The sequence below is a fragment of the Dipteris shenzhenensis genome, chromosome 9 (assembly GCF_047967505.1).
Source record: "Dipteris shenzhenensis isolate YYH24624 ecotype China chromosome 9, Dip_SZ_1.0, whole genome shotgun sequence".
In the NCBI taxonomy this organism is placed as follows: domain Eukaryota; kingdom Viridiplantae; phylum Streptophyta; class Polypodiopsida; order Gleicheniales; family Dipteridaceae; genus Dipteris; species Dipteris shenzhenensis.
This window is the reverse complement of record NC_141604.1, coordinates 17,857,863-17,876,571: the sequence shown is the minus strand read 5'-3', so window position 1 is coordinate 17,876,571 and position 18,709 is coordinate 17,857,863.

The following is an 18,709-nucleotide window of genomic DNA, read 5'->3' as shown; positions in this document are numbered from 1 at the left end:
CCCCGCACAATGCCCAACACATTTGCCTTCTACGCCATGGCAAAAAAACATCATTTGATCACTCAAATTCACACTGAACTTGCATAAAGTAATGGAAAGCATCATGTAAGATGTATAATAACATGGGAACATTAATAGAACATAAAAATATCTTTTATTCATTGGCCTCAAAGGGCAGAGATTTACAAAATAATTCAGCTTACACCAAATTAACCTAAACAACATCTAGGGCCTAAGGGAGGGATCGGAGCGGATGCGCTTAGCGAGTGCAAGGTCCTTGTCCATCATTGTTACTCTTTTGGCATCGATAGCACATAAGTTCACATCTTCAAAAAGACCTACTGTCATCTGCTCCATTGCCTCCTGAATTGGTCCCATAGCGCCTGAAGTGAAATGCACATCATCCTTGTAATAACACCATATTAAAGAATTTGGAAAAATCCTGATAATTTGGGAATTTTTGAGGGGTTGTAATTATGTAACATTCAACGTTTTTCATTAAATTTTCCCATAGATTTGGCAGTCCATCCAAATCTTGCAAATGTGCATGGTTTGCATCAACATAAATAAAATGTCAAATGTTGAGGTTTCGACCAATGCATGGTATTTTTTGAGGGGTTGCAATTACAATGCATTGAGTGCACTCCATTGACTTTCTCCCTGGATTTGGCCGTGTACATGAAACTCACAATTTGGAGTGTGCATGTTCTGCATTAGCTGGGAAAAAAACATCATATGTTTGAGTCCAACCAAGCATTTTTTGCCTCTTCTCGAAAAAAGGTGGTGTTCAAAAACACCATTTTAGTTTAGTTGGAGAAAAAGTAAGAACTAGTCCTTGATATTTTGTTGAGTGTGTAGAACTTGTAACCAAAAAGCAATGGTCTGCCAAAAAAAAGATAAAGAAAAAATATCAATGTCATACCTTCCAAATATTTGTCAGTATTCAATTAAATTATCGTTGTGCAAGGAAAAAAAAGTCATGCTTTTCAAGCACGTTCACTCCATTGTGGAGTCAGCATCGGAGTCGGAATCTATTCTTTGAGACCAACTGGATAAAGCTCGCTTGCGTGCAATGGTTGGTATCTTCACCTTGATGGGGAGGTTGCTGCTCTTCGAGGAAACCTTCTTTGAGAGGTTACCTTTTGGAACCCATGACCATACAATAGCATCAAGAGATTCCCAATGTGGAGGATCACCTTAATTGCACATCCAAATCTTGTTCCAACAATCTGCATATACCTCCTCAATTTGTGCATTGCGTCTTTTGCATATAGGTGCCCAATATTGTATGAAAACCTTCTTGAAATTTTTAGATTTATTATCCTTCTGTACATCAGTTTAAGCAATGCTTAGCCCAATTGGGTAAATTTTTTCTTCTGGTCGGACCAAAAGAAAGTGTCCTTTTTGTACATCAACCATTGGATCAAATGATTGTTTTGGCTATTTCCTTTGAGGTCCACAGTAGTGATCATTCATCTCTTCAATTCCTTGAAACTCATCATTTTCATTATCAACTACTTGCACACAATCAATATGTTGTTTCTTTGGCCAAAATCTCTCGTACATGCCCTCTACACTATTGTTTGGTTTATCAAGCTCATCAATCATGTTCTTCCAATACTTCACTACCGGCTTGTAAAACTTTGTGAAAGATGCTTCTGGACTTTGCAAGTGCGCCCATTTTTCCCAAAAGCGTACATACTCCTTGATACCAACTATCACATCTGAGTGATTCTTCACATACTCGAACATGGGTACACAAGGTGGCTCTCCACTTGGTAGCATTGGATGACCATCCGGATGTCTCTTCCACAACTCAATGCCACCTTCACTTGGTTGCCAATCTAATGATCGTGGATGCACTTTATATTGCATGATAGGAACTTCATTTCACATAAAGAATTGAAATTGGAGAGGCTTTGAGTGTCCCACTAAAGCATCTTGCCCATTGCATAGGCATCCATCAACATAGCTCTTGAAATCAGGGACTTCTGTTACCAAAAATGGCATTGGAGAAGACTCCTCACATTGTCTAAAAGTATCCATGAGATGTGCAAATGTTAATGTTTGGCTAGTTCTTAACCTCTCTGAAAACCTACTAAACATTGCATCAATATCCTCATGTGTATGCCCAACCATCAAGAATCCCAATTGAATTGACTTGAAAATCCCTTGAGCTTCTTGTTTTCAGAACCACAATTATCCAGCTACAATAATAGGTGTTTGGGTAGTTTCTTATAAGGAATTTCTAGATGGGAACTTCCAAGTCCAAGGTCTTTGAATGTTCCACACACTGCTCCAAGATGAAGTTGTTGCTTGTGTCATTAGAAACATAGTCAGAATCCAATGCTTCTCTTGAGGTTAGTGCATTTATCAGAGCGTTGTAACAGACCTTGGCATCCCATCATGTACCAAATCTTTAAGTGCATGGTTATCAAATCTTTCAAGATTTCTCAAACACAAAGCCAATGATTCAATTGTGAAGTTAGGATCTGATGGCCACAAGGATAAAGAAAAGTGACCATAACGTCCTTGACCAATTGATTGCGTAATATAGGGATGGCTGTCTTCTTTTGGTCCATCTTATCATGGATAATGCACAAGTATGTCTGAGGATACATTTTTGAAAATCTGCGCCAAGTGTAGTATACATTTCGATAACTTTTTTGTTGTAACATGTGCTTTCTTCTATCTTCCATCAACTTATTACATTCATTTTGGCATTTTGTCGTTGCAAGCTGAGCCTTGATTGCACTACATAAACCACACTTAGAAAATTCACTTGTTTTTGACAAAGTTACATGCTTGAATTCAGAGTTCCATATGCAGTTGAATGTGGAAGTTAACATCTCCTTACAACCCAAACTATACTTTAATTGCATAGAGAATGTTAACCTCATAGAGAATATCAAGATACTTGTATACATCCGGTATCACCGACTGTGTTTCCCTTGATCCATCTTGAAGTGTTCTACTTTTGTGTGGCATACGCTCAGAATTGTTATCCACAAAATCTTGGATTATGGCTCTACCTAGTTCTATGTGGTCCCAACCTCTCCACACGATTCCTTTATTACCATGCATGCACCTTCGTAAACCAATTTTAAATTGCTCCCTGTATCGATAAAATGTTGCTTTTGGAATACCATGCTCTACAAAACAAACTTGAATATTATTCAATGAAAAGACATATTTGGACTGCCCATTGTCATCTTTTCGACAAGCAACCCGAAGAGTGTCATATACATAATTGGTGTGAGACTCCAAACTTTGGCCCCAATACTCTATGCATAATTTGGACATCATTTGATGATCGGCAAATTGACAACAATTTTGTTTACAACAATCAATCATAGATACTTTTGTGACTGCATCCCTTGCGAGTCTAGATGATGCTAATGGCATGCGATGTTTTTTAGCTTTTCTCTTTATCATGCGGTTATGCCTCTTTTTTGTGGATTTCTCATTTGGGTCCTCATCTTCCATGTGCTTTTTCCTAGAACCACTTGGAAAATTCATGGTGTCATGGATTCTTAATGAAGTTGCATCTAAAAAGGTTATTTGTGCAATGGGCCATTTTATTAAGTGGATGGTATCGATGCCTGATACATCACTATGATACTTTTCAATTCCCACACCCAGATACCTTCACCAAGCATCTCAAAATTTATAGGTTCAAATGGGTAGACATACAAAACAACAACCTCAGCAATGCTCTTGGTTTTCTACTCATCCCATATTAAAACTTTCTTGTCCTTCCATGATTCTCAAATGGAAAACTCATCATATTCACATGAAGGTTCAACATCAATGGTATCTGATGTTATATCATTCATTGGTACAATAGCTCCATTGACATTGTCCACACAACTCATTGATCGTGCTTTCCAATGAACAGCACTACCCAAAGCCTCATACACTAAGAATGCATCCATTGTAGGAAATGGAAGAAGTGCACTTTCATCCATACAAATATCGATTGCCACTGATACATTGTTTTCTCCCAAGGGCACACCTTAGCACATGTCATCATGTGATGTAGAGAATATTGTCCCAATGGCAACAATCTTTCCACTGACAAGCAAGTTGATTTTAAACCCCACTTTCAATGTGGCACCTACATACATAGCATTTGTTATAGTTCAATATTGATATCTGATGGTGTGATTGAGGATGAAAATGCTTTACAAGATTTCATTGCACGACCAAATCTTCCGAAACCTTGGTGCTTTGAATTTCAGCTAGCAAAATCTGGTTGCATGGCCAAATCTTCACAGACCATGGTGCTTTGAAAGGGAGATAGCAAGATTTGTCCACACAACCAAATCTCCCGAGATGCTAGTGCTTTCAAGAAACCATCAAGATTTGTCCACACAACCAAATCTACTTAGACCTTGGTGCTTTGAAAGAAGCCAAATCTCCACATACCCTGGTGCTTTGAAGGAAGCCCACAAGATTTGGCCACATGGTCAAATCTCCCTAGACCCTGGTGCTTTGAAAGGAGCCAACAAGATTTGGGACACTACCCACTCTCCTCCTCACAACTCCATGGCCTTCGAACACACTGCAAGCCCCAGTCAGGGAAAAAATTTAGGGCGAATTTTAGCCCAAGGGCTAATTTAAAGGTTTCCCAAGTTGGTTGGGCTAATATTTAGAGCTTTAAATTGATAAATTAGCCCAAAATTACAGGTGGGCTAATTTTTAGAGCCTCAAATTTAATAAATTCGCCCTAAAAGTGGTAGCAGGGCTAATATTTATAACTCTATATGGGGTAAGATTCACCCATTGATCTACAATGTCATAATCTTGTTCCTCCTTATTTTTTACCCTGGCCCTGGTGGCCAAGAGGGCAATCAGGGATCTGAAGGCAATTCTCATCACCAGGAGTCCCAGCAATGCAAGTCCCCACCATCCGATTCTCATGGGGGATCCCAGGGATCTCAGCACCATGAGGAATCCCAGCACGATAAAGGATCCAAGCACGATCAGGGGTCCTCTCAATCCTTCCACACAACTAACCATGGAAGTAGAGAGGTCTCCCAAGAGGGACAAAATATTCCAATCCATCGTGATCAACTACCTGTCCCTCCTCCGTGGGGTCCTGGCATGGAGCATCTAGACCAACAAGGGGAGCAAGAAAGGCAAAGAGAGGAGATGGAGAGATTAAAGGGGCCACAACAAGAGGAAGTATTTGGCGGGCTCGCAGATCTAATGAACCTTGGCCCCAATCCTCCAACCAAGCAGACCACACAAAAGAGCACCATCAACGCTCTGTGCCTCGAGATTGTCACATATGAGGAGCCTCTAGTATGAGCTAAGCAAGAGCCTCAGCCTGTTGTCTCATAGCCTCATTAAAAGGAAAAGGGACCAAGGAAAAAGAAGACCCCTAGGCGTGACAAGCCACTTCAAAGGACCCACCAGACATAGGAAGAGAAGCATGAAGAGGCAGTTGCAAAGGAGGAGAGGTGAAAGAAGTTCAAAGCAGACAAGCGGCCATGGGGCCATGTCCAGAGGCCAGTGTAGGGTCCCCCAAAGATTAAGAGGCACAAAAAATTAGGCGTGAAGGTACTTCAAGAGATCCGAAAGTTCCAAACCACTTTGAACAATCTCATTCCCTGGGCACCCTTCCAGCATGTTGTACATGAAATAGCACATCATTAAACACTATATTAGAGAATTTGGAAAAATCCCAATTCCCACGAAATAAAATATAGTCACTTCAAAAGTAAAATTTGATGTTTTTTATTGAAACATTAGCTCCATTGAGGACCCAAGTTTCAATTATGTTGGGGGAGACTAGACCATGCACAATACTTTCCCAATTCCTAGAACCCAAGCAACAAGCTTCCATATGTGAACATGGCCCCATGGCCAAAACATTTGTTGATTTGCTAGTGAAAGAAAGATGTTTGTTGTTTCATATTGTTGTTTCATATGCATCGAAACCACAAACAAAAGCCAATTTATAGATGTTGCGTTAGGAAGATTCATTGGAGTAAATCAAATTGCACTATTGATATATGCAATAGGATTGTTATAGAGCTTTGACATCCATCATATAAATGTGGTGTTCAAAAACAAAATTAAACTTGCAACAACTGTCAATTTTTATTTGGTATATTAGATGTATCAAATTAATGCCAAATGCATATGTTTCTATGTTGATAAATTATAGTATTGACATATGCAATAGGATTATGGTAGAGATTTGACATCCATCATATAAATGTGGTGTTCAAAAACACCGTTCCATCACAATAGAGCTCGTGAAACTCTCCATCACAATAGAGCTCATGAAACTCAAAGACATGGTCTTGACAAAAACCTTTTTTTTAATTGCTTTCTTGTGCTAAATATAATCAAAACCATTGACACATAGCCAATTTCGCAACTAAATTTTGCACCACATCATTTAACACAATCATAACAATTCCATACTAGTATAGATATTCACAAAGTAGCTCATCTCCGAAGGAGATATCCTTTATGGTTTGCACAGTAATGTAGCCATGGGCACTCAAATCTCCTTGTGACTTTTGAGCCCAAGGTGATAGCTTAGGGATGTATACAAATATAACATTTGTTCTTTCTTTATAATACATTGAGCTATTTATATATCTAGCAATTTTTCCATACAATACATCTCCCACAATACATTTCACATCTGTCAATGGATCAATGAATGGATCTTCAAACATTCCATAAGTCTTCATCCTTGGGAAGAACTTGAGGAGAGATCTCCCAGTATCATAATCATACTTTGGACCATTATATACCATCAAATCTTGTTTCTTCTTGATGCTCATATGTACAAAAAGACCATGTCCTGCCCTAAGTATTGTTGATTTCTTTACTTCAGAATGGATGCCATTCATTTCGAACACGTGCTCAATGGGTATGGGCAATTCATGTTTCCATAAACCATTAGATGCAGGATCAAAATTTGTAATAAGATAGCTCTTCAACTTTTCAGGACAATCTGCAACACCTATCATATGTTTAAAATTTAAAAATCATTCTTTTAGTGGAGGAATACAAACTCACATCACAAAGCACACAGTATTTTTTGCACAAGATATTAACTCAATGTCTATTAATTCTTTCACAAAACAAATTGAAACATAATGTTTTGCAAATCGAATCTAACCAAATAGTGTCCAAATATAAATCAAGATGTAGGTACAAATGTTTTAGCTAAGCATTTGTGTCTACAACTCTAATTAACAAGATCACTCAGATTTACTAAGGGTTGTCTATGCAATAAAATTGAATCAAGTTGGCTAAGAATGCCCTTGCAGCATCAGCAGTGATTCCCCTTTCCTTGCATCTAAGAACCATAGCAAAGTGTTTTGCCTCACTATCTTTCCACGGCCCCATTTTGGCAATTTTTCCTAGCATGCATTCTTCCTCTTCATTCAATGTAACATGTTGAGCATGCACCATACTTCTTGTAGTAGGACAAGTCCCTCTCACTCTAGTTTTGGTTATAGGTGAAGCAGTACCTTTCTCTCTATCTTTTTTTGAACTACGAGTAGACATATGAGATTCGGCATTCATCCTTTTGAGCACTTCTTTGTTTTTTTCTTTGAATTCAAGGATCATTGGTTGAAAATAATAGAACATATCATGCCCTTCAACAATCGGTTGACCAAATCTGTTAGAAGAGATGCACTACGCACATCTACTGCATCATCTAGCATCTGTAGGTATGACAATAACTCATGAAGCAAAATAGAATCACCACAATCTATAGCAAATTTTGTAGGGAAGATGCAATTTTCTGCTGGATTAGCACAAACCCTGTAAGGCGAAACGTCAATGAACATTGTTCTTGCTGGTTTGCATTCCTCTTTAAAACAACACCATGCTCTCATTAATGGTTTAATAAACTCCGCTTCCACATCCATCCTATTTGGTCAAATGATTCTACTCTTTGTATGCTTGTGGCATGCCATCGCACCCCAAACCATGAAGAAATGTAACTTTCTGTTAACATGATGCTCCAAAGTGTCCAGCACATGTTGCACCATGCCCTTTTCTCCTCCAATGGACCAAATGTCAACATGGCAGTGATCGAGCAACCATTGTAGAAACTCTAAACACCCAAGACGGAGAACAAGCCAATGCTTTCCATTGTGCAAGTTCATATGTTTGTTTGACTTCGAAAAACAACGCTCAAGCAATAACCCTTTCAAATCCATTATCACTGCTAGTCTTATTTTTGTTATCACCTCTTTTGACATTATCTCTGAGGGTGACATTATGTCTTCTCCTTTACCTTCTAAGATTTCTTCCTGTATCTTGGCTTCATACAATCACATTGCATCTTCTCCTTTACCTTCTAAGCTCACATGCACATTTGTCAATGGAACATTAATTCTAGACATTGCATCCTCAATTAAAAGGAGAAAATCATTCAGCTCTACTTACCCTCGTAGACCTTCTAAGTGCACCTAGAGGAATTGGAGGTTCTTACTGCTATTGCTACTACTACACATTCTCATTTTCTACAACCTTTGGAATTTCATCTCCTGTGATTTCATAAAGAGTTGTGCATTCTATGTCTGCATTTTCTTTCTTTCTTTTGCAAGCGATCTTTATACATAATAGTCTCATTGAATAAAACATCTCTGCTCCTAATGATTTTGTTACTTGCCATAGAGATAACCAAACTCACTACCTCCATATCCAATAAAGATGTACTTGGATTTTGCCTTAATCTTTGTTCTCACTTCCCTATTAGCATGGAAAAATGCTTCACAACAAAAACCTTCAAAAAAGCATAGTTAACATTTTTGCATGTCCATGCTTCTTTTAGAATGCCACCATCAAAGGAGCTCGAAAGCAAGGCTTTTTATCAAGTAAATAGTTGTATTCACTGCTTCAACCCAAAGCTATAAGGGCAACATTTGCATGTATTCTCTGCTCCTTGCATGCTCCATGATTGTTCTGTTCATTATCTGACATAGGATTTTCTTATGGCATTCTTGGAGTTATCTTCTCTCTATGAATTCCATACTATGAAGAGTAACTATCAAACTCTTTACTACAATATTTTCCATAGCCCTCAAATTTTTTCCTACCTCATTCTCAGCCAAAGCTTTCCATTTCTTAAAAGTTTCAAAGACGTCAGATTTTCTTTGAATGCAATAAACCCAAGTTTTTTTAGTTGCATCGTCAATAGAAGTAACATAATAATGAGAACCACCAAGAGATGATACATCAATAGGACCCCATACATCTATACACACAAGCTCTAACTTTTCTCTCTTCTTTTGTTTTCCAATTTTGAGAAATATGACTCTCTTTTGTTTTCCATAAACACAATTCTCACAAAACTCCAAATCATAGAAGTAACATAATAATGAGAACCACCAAGAGATGATACATCAACAGGACCCCATACATCTATACACACAAGCTCTAACTTTTCTCTCTTCTTTTGTTTTCCAATTTTGAGAAATATGACTCTCTTTTGTTTTCCATAAACACAATTCTCACAAAACTCGAAATCAACCTGCTTCAAACTTGGCAATAGCTTTCATGAGTTAAGAATCTACATCCCTCATGTGTCCAAGCCTATGATGCCATAGAGTAGTATATGCTCCTACAAAAACTAAAACAATAGAGGACCAAGAACTACATGTACATAAATACAATGTACTTACCTTGGGTCCATTTTCTATTACCATTGACTCTATAGTGACCTTCCACAAATTTTTTGAAAATGTGGTTTTGCAACCTTCATCATCCAATTTTCCTACTGAAATTAAATTTCTTCTTAAATCAGGAACATGCCTTACCTCCTTCAGCAACCACTGGCTTCCATTCTGTGACTTTATCAACACCTTACCCTTTCCAACAACCTTTACTGCTTCATCATCACCAAAATGAAATTCTCCAAAATCACCTTGAACATAGTCTTGAAAATATTTCTTATGAGGTGTAGCATGAAATGAAGCCCCTGAGTCCACTACCCATGCATTAGTGATGGCATCCAATGAAAGAATTAAGGCATCTTGCAACATAATACCTGCTAGATTTGCTTCCTATGTATTCTTTTGTTGTCCATCTCCTTCCTTTTTCTTTCACAATCAACAGTCTTTCTTTAGGTGTCCTTTCTTCCCAAAAATCTAGCAGTTTAGGTGTCATTTCTTCCCAAAAAGCCATCACTCCAAGTCCCCTTTGTATTTGCACTTGCTTCTTCTTGACTTGTCATGATATCTTGTTCTCTTTCCTCTCTCCCTTTGTCTTCCCCTATTCTCAAGATTCAAAGAATTACATGATGTTTTACGTATGCTTTTCCTCCGCATTTCCTTGCTTAGGAGAACAACAACAACATCATCAAACTTTAAAGCATTTGACCCAAAAATAGAGTTACTCACAACTATCCCAACTTTCTAGCAATGAGCACAAAATTAAGAGATCTTGAAGGCATCATCAAAGTATACTCCTACAGACCGTAATTGTCATGTATTTAAATTGAATTGATTCAAATGATTAGCTATAGGCCCACCTTCTGACATCTTTAAATTGAATGGGTGCTTCATGAGAAATACCTTATTAAAAGCTTATGGTTTTTCATATAATGTATCTAGTGTGCTCATGAAGTACTTTTTGTCTTTTGTTCAAGAACAAGCTACTGATGTTGCCAAACATGGTCGTATCATTCCTAGCACCTCTCTATTAAGAACCTCCCAGTCTTCAACCACCATACTTGTAGGCTTCTTTGCAATCCCGCCTAATGGCAAGAAAATGTCCTTATGGTATAGATAATCCTCAATATGCATCTTCCAATGTTGATAGTTCTTGAATTGAACTTCACAAATTTAAACTTTTCTTCTTTCATCATTGCTCCCACTCAAACCAAGAACATCGTTCCAAATGAGCCAAACAGGCGTTGCTCAAACAAACACTCTGAACTAGTTGTTAGGAACAGTGCGATAAGGGAGCAACAATGCAAGAAATGGAATGCATAAAATACACAATATAGAAAGTGCATAGAATGCAAGAGAGAGAGAAACCAATGTACGCGGTTCACCTAGTGTGGGCTACGTCCAAACAGAGAAACAACCAGTTTTGCATTTTTTCTTATCCAGCAAGTGAGAAGATACAAGATACAAGCAGTATATCCACTGCTCTCCTACTATGTGAGCCACATTCTTATCTTACAAATTTACACAACTCATGAGTAACTCATGCATCAGTTTTTATGTATTTTTAGCTTTGGGGGTGCTGCCCACCACAAACCTCTACCAAGGGGGGCCTAATGCATGTCGCCGACATGCCTTGGAACCCCTTGGCAATAGTACTAGGGGGGGTGTCGCCTCCCCTACCCCCCTTCATGGAATGGGTATAAATATGCTTGGGTCCAAAGCACAGCCAAAAACAATCTCTGAAAAAAGATTTGGCTCCACATACAACAAAACAAGAGCTAGAAACCTATAGGGAAATTTCTGTCAAAGTAGGGAGAACTTTATAGTTGCTTGAAGGGAGAGGTAAAAAGATCAAACTCTGGCCTCTGTGGGTGAATGCTAAAATAAAACTTGCCAAAGCAAGCAGTTCTAGGTATGTGAGGGTTATATCTTACACTGTATAGCAAATGTATGAATAGCATACAAATCAAGAAAGATGCTTGTGAGGCATAAAAGCATATGACAAGAAGAGTCAAGCAATCATAAGGACAATCTCTGGCATTTGATGGAGGTCTTAAGATTTATGGGTAGATAAAACTGCCATGAAGATATGCCAAAAAGTTCTTAAGCCATGAATCCTTATTTGGAAAGAAGAACAAGCATAGCCACATCAAGGAAAGGATCAAACAATTAGTGAAAGTTGAAGTTGATTACTCAACATTATTATTTTTTCTAACTTCAAATGAGGATTGAGCAAATAAAACATGTGATGTCAATAAGAAACATCCATGTGGCATTGTACAAATGGTTGACAATGCTTGGGCATTTAGGTGGATGAATTCAAGGGGAATCAATGTGACACAAATGAAAGATCTAAGAGCCAAGTGTGCTCGAAAGCTGTGGGATTATGTATGCATCGATTTGTCAAATGATAATGTTAAGTGGCATTGATGTAGACCACTTCATGGCAATGAGTAGTGATGGTTGGGAGAATCCATGTGTGCTCTTCTTTGATGAATTATAGGGGCCCATAGTGTCAAGTATTGTTGAACTTATACAATTTGTCATACAAGATCCTTTGTCATTTTCATAGAAGCCCAAACGGATCCATTATTTATCAATCTCGCATCTTCATTTCATGGTCTACTTGAAAAGGTGCTCTAGGGTATTGTGCTACACAATGACCTACATTCTCAACAAGTAGGCATTGGCATTGGCATTAAGGTGCTACAATCTATATAGGTTGTTACAATCCATTATTTATCAAACTCACATCTTCATTTCATGGTCTACTTGAAAAGGTTCTCCATGATATTGTGCTACACAATGACCTACATTCTCATGTAGGCATTGGTATTAAGGTGTTACAATCTATATAGGTTGTATTTTTTGCATAGGGGTAATGGCCCTCCATTCACAATTCCAAAGAAGACTTGAGATCTCATTCCAAGAGAAAGAAAAGGCTAATATGTGAAATATAAAAAAACAAAGCATCCCTCTTAGATACAAGATATGGTTGAAGTGCATTGGATGGTTGGATGAACAATATCATTGTATTGACTAGGTTTTATTCCTAAAACATTGTTGTAGAAGGGTATTGATAAGGACGTAGTCAATACTAAATATCAGGGCGACTACTTTGACACATACTTCAATTGCACAATCTCATTCAAAGACAAAACTTTTTATAAGGTTGACTACAATGTTCTAGAGAAGGTACAAAATCTGACAAGTTGAAAGAGAGTAATAGAAGATGATCAAAATGCTGGGATCGAAGAGAGTGAACCAAAATAACATGATTCTAGCTTGGGTGATGAGGATGACAGATCTACATTAGAGAGGACTAACTTGCAAAAATGCCTATGAAGATGCACGAAGACAAGGTGTTACAAAGAGCCATTGAGGTTCCACTTCATAAGGAAAGATCATAGTGAGGAAGCAACTCATAGAGTTATAGTCAAAGGGAAATGGAAGGTTATATAGGTGGAAAGACAAAAAGTACAACCCAAAAGGGCACAAAGTGTCCTTTTTGACAAAGAGGGAAGTAGATCAGTCCCTTCAGGGACTGATCTTACACCTGAAGCCTTCATGATTGGTCCAAAGGTCACACCCACGTAACCATATGACATGAATTCTAATCCAATAGATCCATAGGAGTCTACATATACAAAGGGTTGTTAAGCTTATTAAATAATAATTTAAATTTTTAATAAGGGAAAAGGAATGTACTCCACCCATTTGTAAATAAAGGTTTTAAAATATTATACAAAATCTTGCAAATTGCATACAATATCAGCATATTTTAAATCCACGTGTTATTGATCTGCATACAATATGATATATCTACATCATGGACATGCTATTTATCTTCTCTAACAACTACTACTAAAGCACTTGGTTAGGTAGCTTGCATTATGCCTTTGGTAACATAGCACACTTGCACTTATACCAGTGTGACCTTTCATATTGGAAAAAATATTGTACAAAATTTTGCAAATTGCATACAATACCTACAAATACCAAACCCATGTACAAGTGCAACTTGTGGTGTATCACATATAGTGCATCATATATAATATTTGCAAAAAAATAAAAGACAAAAATGATGTCCACATTCACGAGAATCTAGGCACTTGCACCTCAAGATTAGTCCCATCTACCCCTTATCTCTTGGGCATAGGGACCAAGAACTAAACCCTAGGTTGGGACCTGGGCTTAAGAGAATAAAGAAAATTTGCCTCTAAAATACAAAGCAGTGAAAATGGCCCAATAGGCTCCTTACATAGCCACGGTGGTAAGAGCACCATAGCCATTACAAGTGGTACTGGCTTTATTATCAGCAATAAAGGTTTCGTTACCATAAAGATATTGTTATTAGTAGTAAACTTAATGATACTAATAGCACTAGACCCTGTAAATTTATCGTTACCTTTAGTAAAGTTAATGTTATTGGTGGCATTGGACCCTATACCATTGGTAATAATGACAATTTTGATGGTCTAGTCCTGCACTATCTTTACCACCTTCTAATGATAACAAATGGCGGTAGATTTACCATCTACTAATGAGTTTTTCGCAAAGTATCCCAATTTGCCAAGATTGAAGCACTTCTTGTGCTTTTGAATGGACTGTGATATTGGCAAAACTTTTGGTGGTAGATTGCCAGTTTCCCTTCTTTTTTTGGTCAAATTTCCTTTTCAAAGATTAAGAATGTACTTTTGTCATTGCCTGCATCATTTCATGAAAAAGATGTAAATCCCGCAAAGAGTTCATGTGATTATGAATATGGATAAAATAGAGGTTAAATTTTTGGGAAGTTATGAGTGATAGTTTCAATACCCATCTCCCATTATTTCAATGCAATCTCCAATCGTACAACATTACATGAGTCGTGAGGATATCCAAGCTTGTTTCAATAGTATTGGCGTGAGCACCCTTAATTCATGGAATCAAGAGATGCCTTTTTTTTTTAATAGCAAAAAGGAACTTTCTATTAATGCCTAGAAAAGTAAACCATATGAGTCAGCTATCCCAAGGGAGCTAACCATGGGAAATATGAACAAAAACTGGCTACAAGAAGACTAGCCTATTGCCAAAGAACCTAACTCACTGTCTAAGGTATATCTCTAAAATAGGGGCTAATAACCAGGGAGGAGGACTATCAATCCCTCGCAGCATAAAAGTGTAAAAAATGCATACAGGCCAAGCCTTGTAGCATAAACATTCTCACCTTTCGCAATCACTATAAAATTCAATGTCGTGTGCAAGGTGTAGATGATATCCTGCTAGATGTCAATCAAAGTGGCCATGGGTAGAACCCGATGTGCTCCCATCACTAAGCTATAGCATGCAACCTAGATGTTCCACACCGTGATGCTCGCTACTATCTCCTACGCTCCATCCTCTGGAGGCAAGAGGGGGCGATGTTGTGTAGGTGGAGTAACCTCATGTAGCTTGAACTAATAGATGCTCTAGCCATGAATCTATAGCTAGGGAGATATCATCAATATGGAAGGCATGGCCCCCTTCTGTTAACCAAGCCCCATGTGAACTCCCACTACAAACTTTACATCCACACCACAATCCACATGGATCCCAACCAAATCCTTTGGGCACTAAGGCAGCTCCAAAAGTAATGTGGGGTCATCTCTAATACTCTTTCTAAACATAAATTGGATCAACCATCAACCCACATCTGCTCTAGCCACCACAGAGTTATGGGTAAATTCTCATGGCTGACCCAAAAGAAGCAAGAAATCTTCCTAGCCTAAGGTTGGACCATATCCATGTCCAAAACTAGATCTTACCTCCTATGGCACCTATTGCTCAGTCTTGTGTCTCTCTCTCTCAGGATTCTATGCCGATGCCTCCATCTAGATCCATCATTCTATCCATGTTGTGTCGGAGAACAAACCCACCTCACCCACTCGCTCTGTGTGGCCTACTCTAGATGGCTAGAACCGTTCCCTACGGTCCAACTTAACCTCGCATAGGGACCGACCCTCCCAGAGCCAAAGACTCCATCAATGTGCACCATAGTCCAATATGTTAGGAGGGTTTATGAACCATTGGCTTGCCCAGACGGCCCACTATCATTTGCCAATTAAGTGATTCCAAGATCCCATCCATCTCTGGTTCCCCCTTTGGCTCGATGGAGGAGCCCTCTCGGCCTTACTTTATAGGAGATGGCTAGGTCTCTACCTCACCTAATCATAATCCTCAAGGGTACACCTATCCTAGAGAACTGGCCTAGCTACCTGCTATCTGCCCAAGTCTGCAATCCTACACACCATGACTCAAGAAGGGTTGCATCAATTTCTCTCATCCACCACCTTACCCATCAGAGGTGAGAAATAGCTCCCAACCTCGCCTCTGCCTCTGATGGGAGCCTACTCTAGGCCCCAAGGTGCTGACTAGGTCGCTCCCCCTTTGAGCCCACCCAATGTGAGTTCTCTTTCCTAGCATGAGATCATTCTCATCCCAAATATTTGGATGCCAAAGAAGGGGATGACGCTTTCACCCCTCCTTGCACGGTGAGGATTGCTACCACTATCCACCAATGCAAGTGGTATTCTTGAGAAGTCCTTGCAAGAGGAGCTTCCAAGGAGCTACACTAGGAGGGAGACCATGCACTACCAACTTACCCAAGAGGGCTCTACTCTACATCTTTGGATCAATGATGTGCCCAAGGATCTACATGCCTATGGCATAAACATAGTCTACCACGCAACTCTGGCTCTAGTATTCATCATGCCATCTGAATAGCCCCTAAGAAGTTCCACACCAAGCAACAAAGCACACCTTTGCACCCCTTGTGAAAGCACTAGCAAGAAGCTATGTACCAAGCTGTAACAAAAAGGATTTGGTTGGTTGCTAAAGCTCTACATGCTAAGAAGAGTTTTCTCGAGATCTAGTATAGAATCTTAAATCGCACACTCTCAAGCACCATAGCAATTTGGTGCTCTACTAAATATCAATACCCACCTAGCAACAACTAAGGTATCTCACTGTCTGGCCTAGTGGAATCCATCAAAAACCAAAGGCATCCCCCCAATAACAAACCTCCTGGACCTCCTCTGTCCCTTTGAAGAAGCCAATAGATTTGGTCCACTTGATCGAAGTGCCTGAGGCATCGCAATAAATAGCCAAGGCACCCTTGAATGTCTTAAGGCTCATGGTTGGGCCCTCCACATATAAGGTCATATCATCTATGAACTTTGAATCCGGTTACTCCTCCTCCTATATGATCGAAAGCCTCATACCTGCCAATTCTGTTGCTTAAGAGCACTAGACATAACCTAGCACCTTAGTGATGAAAGAAAGAGGAGGAGGGAAAGGGGATAGCCTTGTCAAACCAAATAGAATAGAGAAAATGCCTCCCTTTGTGGCCTTCCCAATAAGCACCTCAATGGAGGTTCTTGCATAAAGAGTTGAGACCCCCTGATCCACCTATCATAGAGGCACAATCTATGCATAGTACCCTCTAGGAAGGACCACTCCACCCTATCATGAGCCTTCTCAAAATCTAGGACAAGGATGGAAAGAGGATGTGACTCCTCCCTAGCCCAATCCATTGCATCCAAAAAACTGAAGATGTTGTCTAGATACTGCATTCCTGAACAAAACTGGTCTGCATGAATGATGCCCGAGAGGTGGGGTCTCAACCGATGTCTCAACACCTTGGCTAAAATTTTATATGTGGCAGTATTTAATGCTGAAGTGCCAGTAGCTCCAGGCTCTAGTCTCATAGTGCAAGGAAGGTCGAGTGAGGTGGGCCATGATCACCTGAGCATCAGGAACACTCTTGCCTCCTATTGTGGTACAGCTGATGTGGTTATATTCTGGGCCCCCACCATCAAGGGATCTATTGAAAAAATCAAAGAAAGTATCCTCCTTTGATGTCCGAGAGTGATCAGAGGGTGTGCTCCCTGACTGCTCTCTCTAAGTCTGTTAAGCTGTCTCATGCTTTGCTCACACATTTTCCTTGAGTCTAGCCTCAGTTTAGCATTCCTTCTATGATTATTCATACCTCTTTGTTTCGTTTCTTCTTTTTCTCACTTTCCTTCAAATGAATCCACCCAAGGGGTCTACAACTCCTGCTACTATTGTTGTTGCATCCCATGAGGATACTAATCCCTCTCGGCCTGAGGCTCCCTCTTCTGTCTCAAATGAACCTGTAGTGGGGGGGAGGGGTACATCTACGTCCTCTAGGCATTGGGGGAGAAATGTGTCACTTTTTCTAGGGATTAGAGAGAGATTTGAGGTGTACCAAGAGTGCTCCTTTGTGTGGGGCAATGGTATGTTGAGGTGTACAAAAGGTTGTGTTGTGCATTTATGGGTGGGGAGACACCTCACCCATGGTTTATACCTTGATCTTCACTCCTAGCCATTGATCTCATCTACAATCCAAGGGATACAATCAAATTTGATTCAGACCAACAAAATGTCAGAAGGCATTTCATGATTCCATAAGGTGGATCAAGCCTATCATCCACAAGAGAATGATGAATGGTTCTAGCGTTGAACTCCTACATCCCCTTGCCATGATCATTTTACCACAACCATGCTCCAAAAATAAATTGGAGCTACTACAGGTCAATCCATAGTACTTTGAGGGATACGTCTTAGAAGATCAGGCTGAGAATCGTGTATATATTTATTGCAATCATAAGATGCTAGCTACCTTAGGAGATGCAAGATCCAAAATGGAAGTATGATGTCATTTTTATTTCACCTCATGCAAAGAGGTTTCATTGAAACTTTTGAAACAATGCAAACAAATGAGTAAGAGGGTGAAAGTGACACCACTTACGAGGAAGCCCTTATTTTCCTTCTAAATCATAATGATGATGAGCAAGGCAATGATGACTTTAATTATCGTACTCTTGAAGATTTTTAAAATCCAAGTTTTTGGGACTCTTTTGACAAATGAGATAAATGTTTTGAAAGTTGAATTTACTCTTGGGAGTTTTCGGCTCATTTGTTTGAAAATTTGAAAGTTTCTTCAAATAAATATTTTATATTGAATTCAATAGTTATTACTCTTTAGACAACAAAGTGAGCATACCCTACTT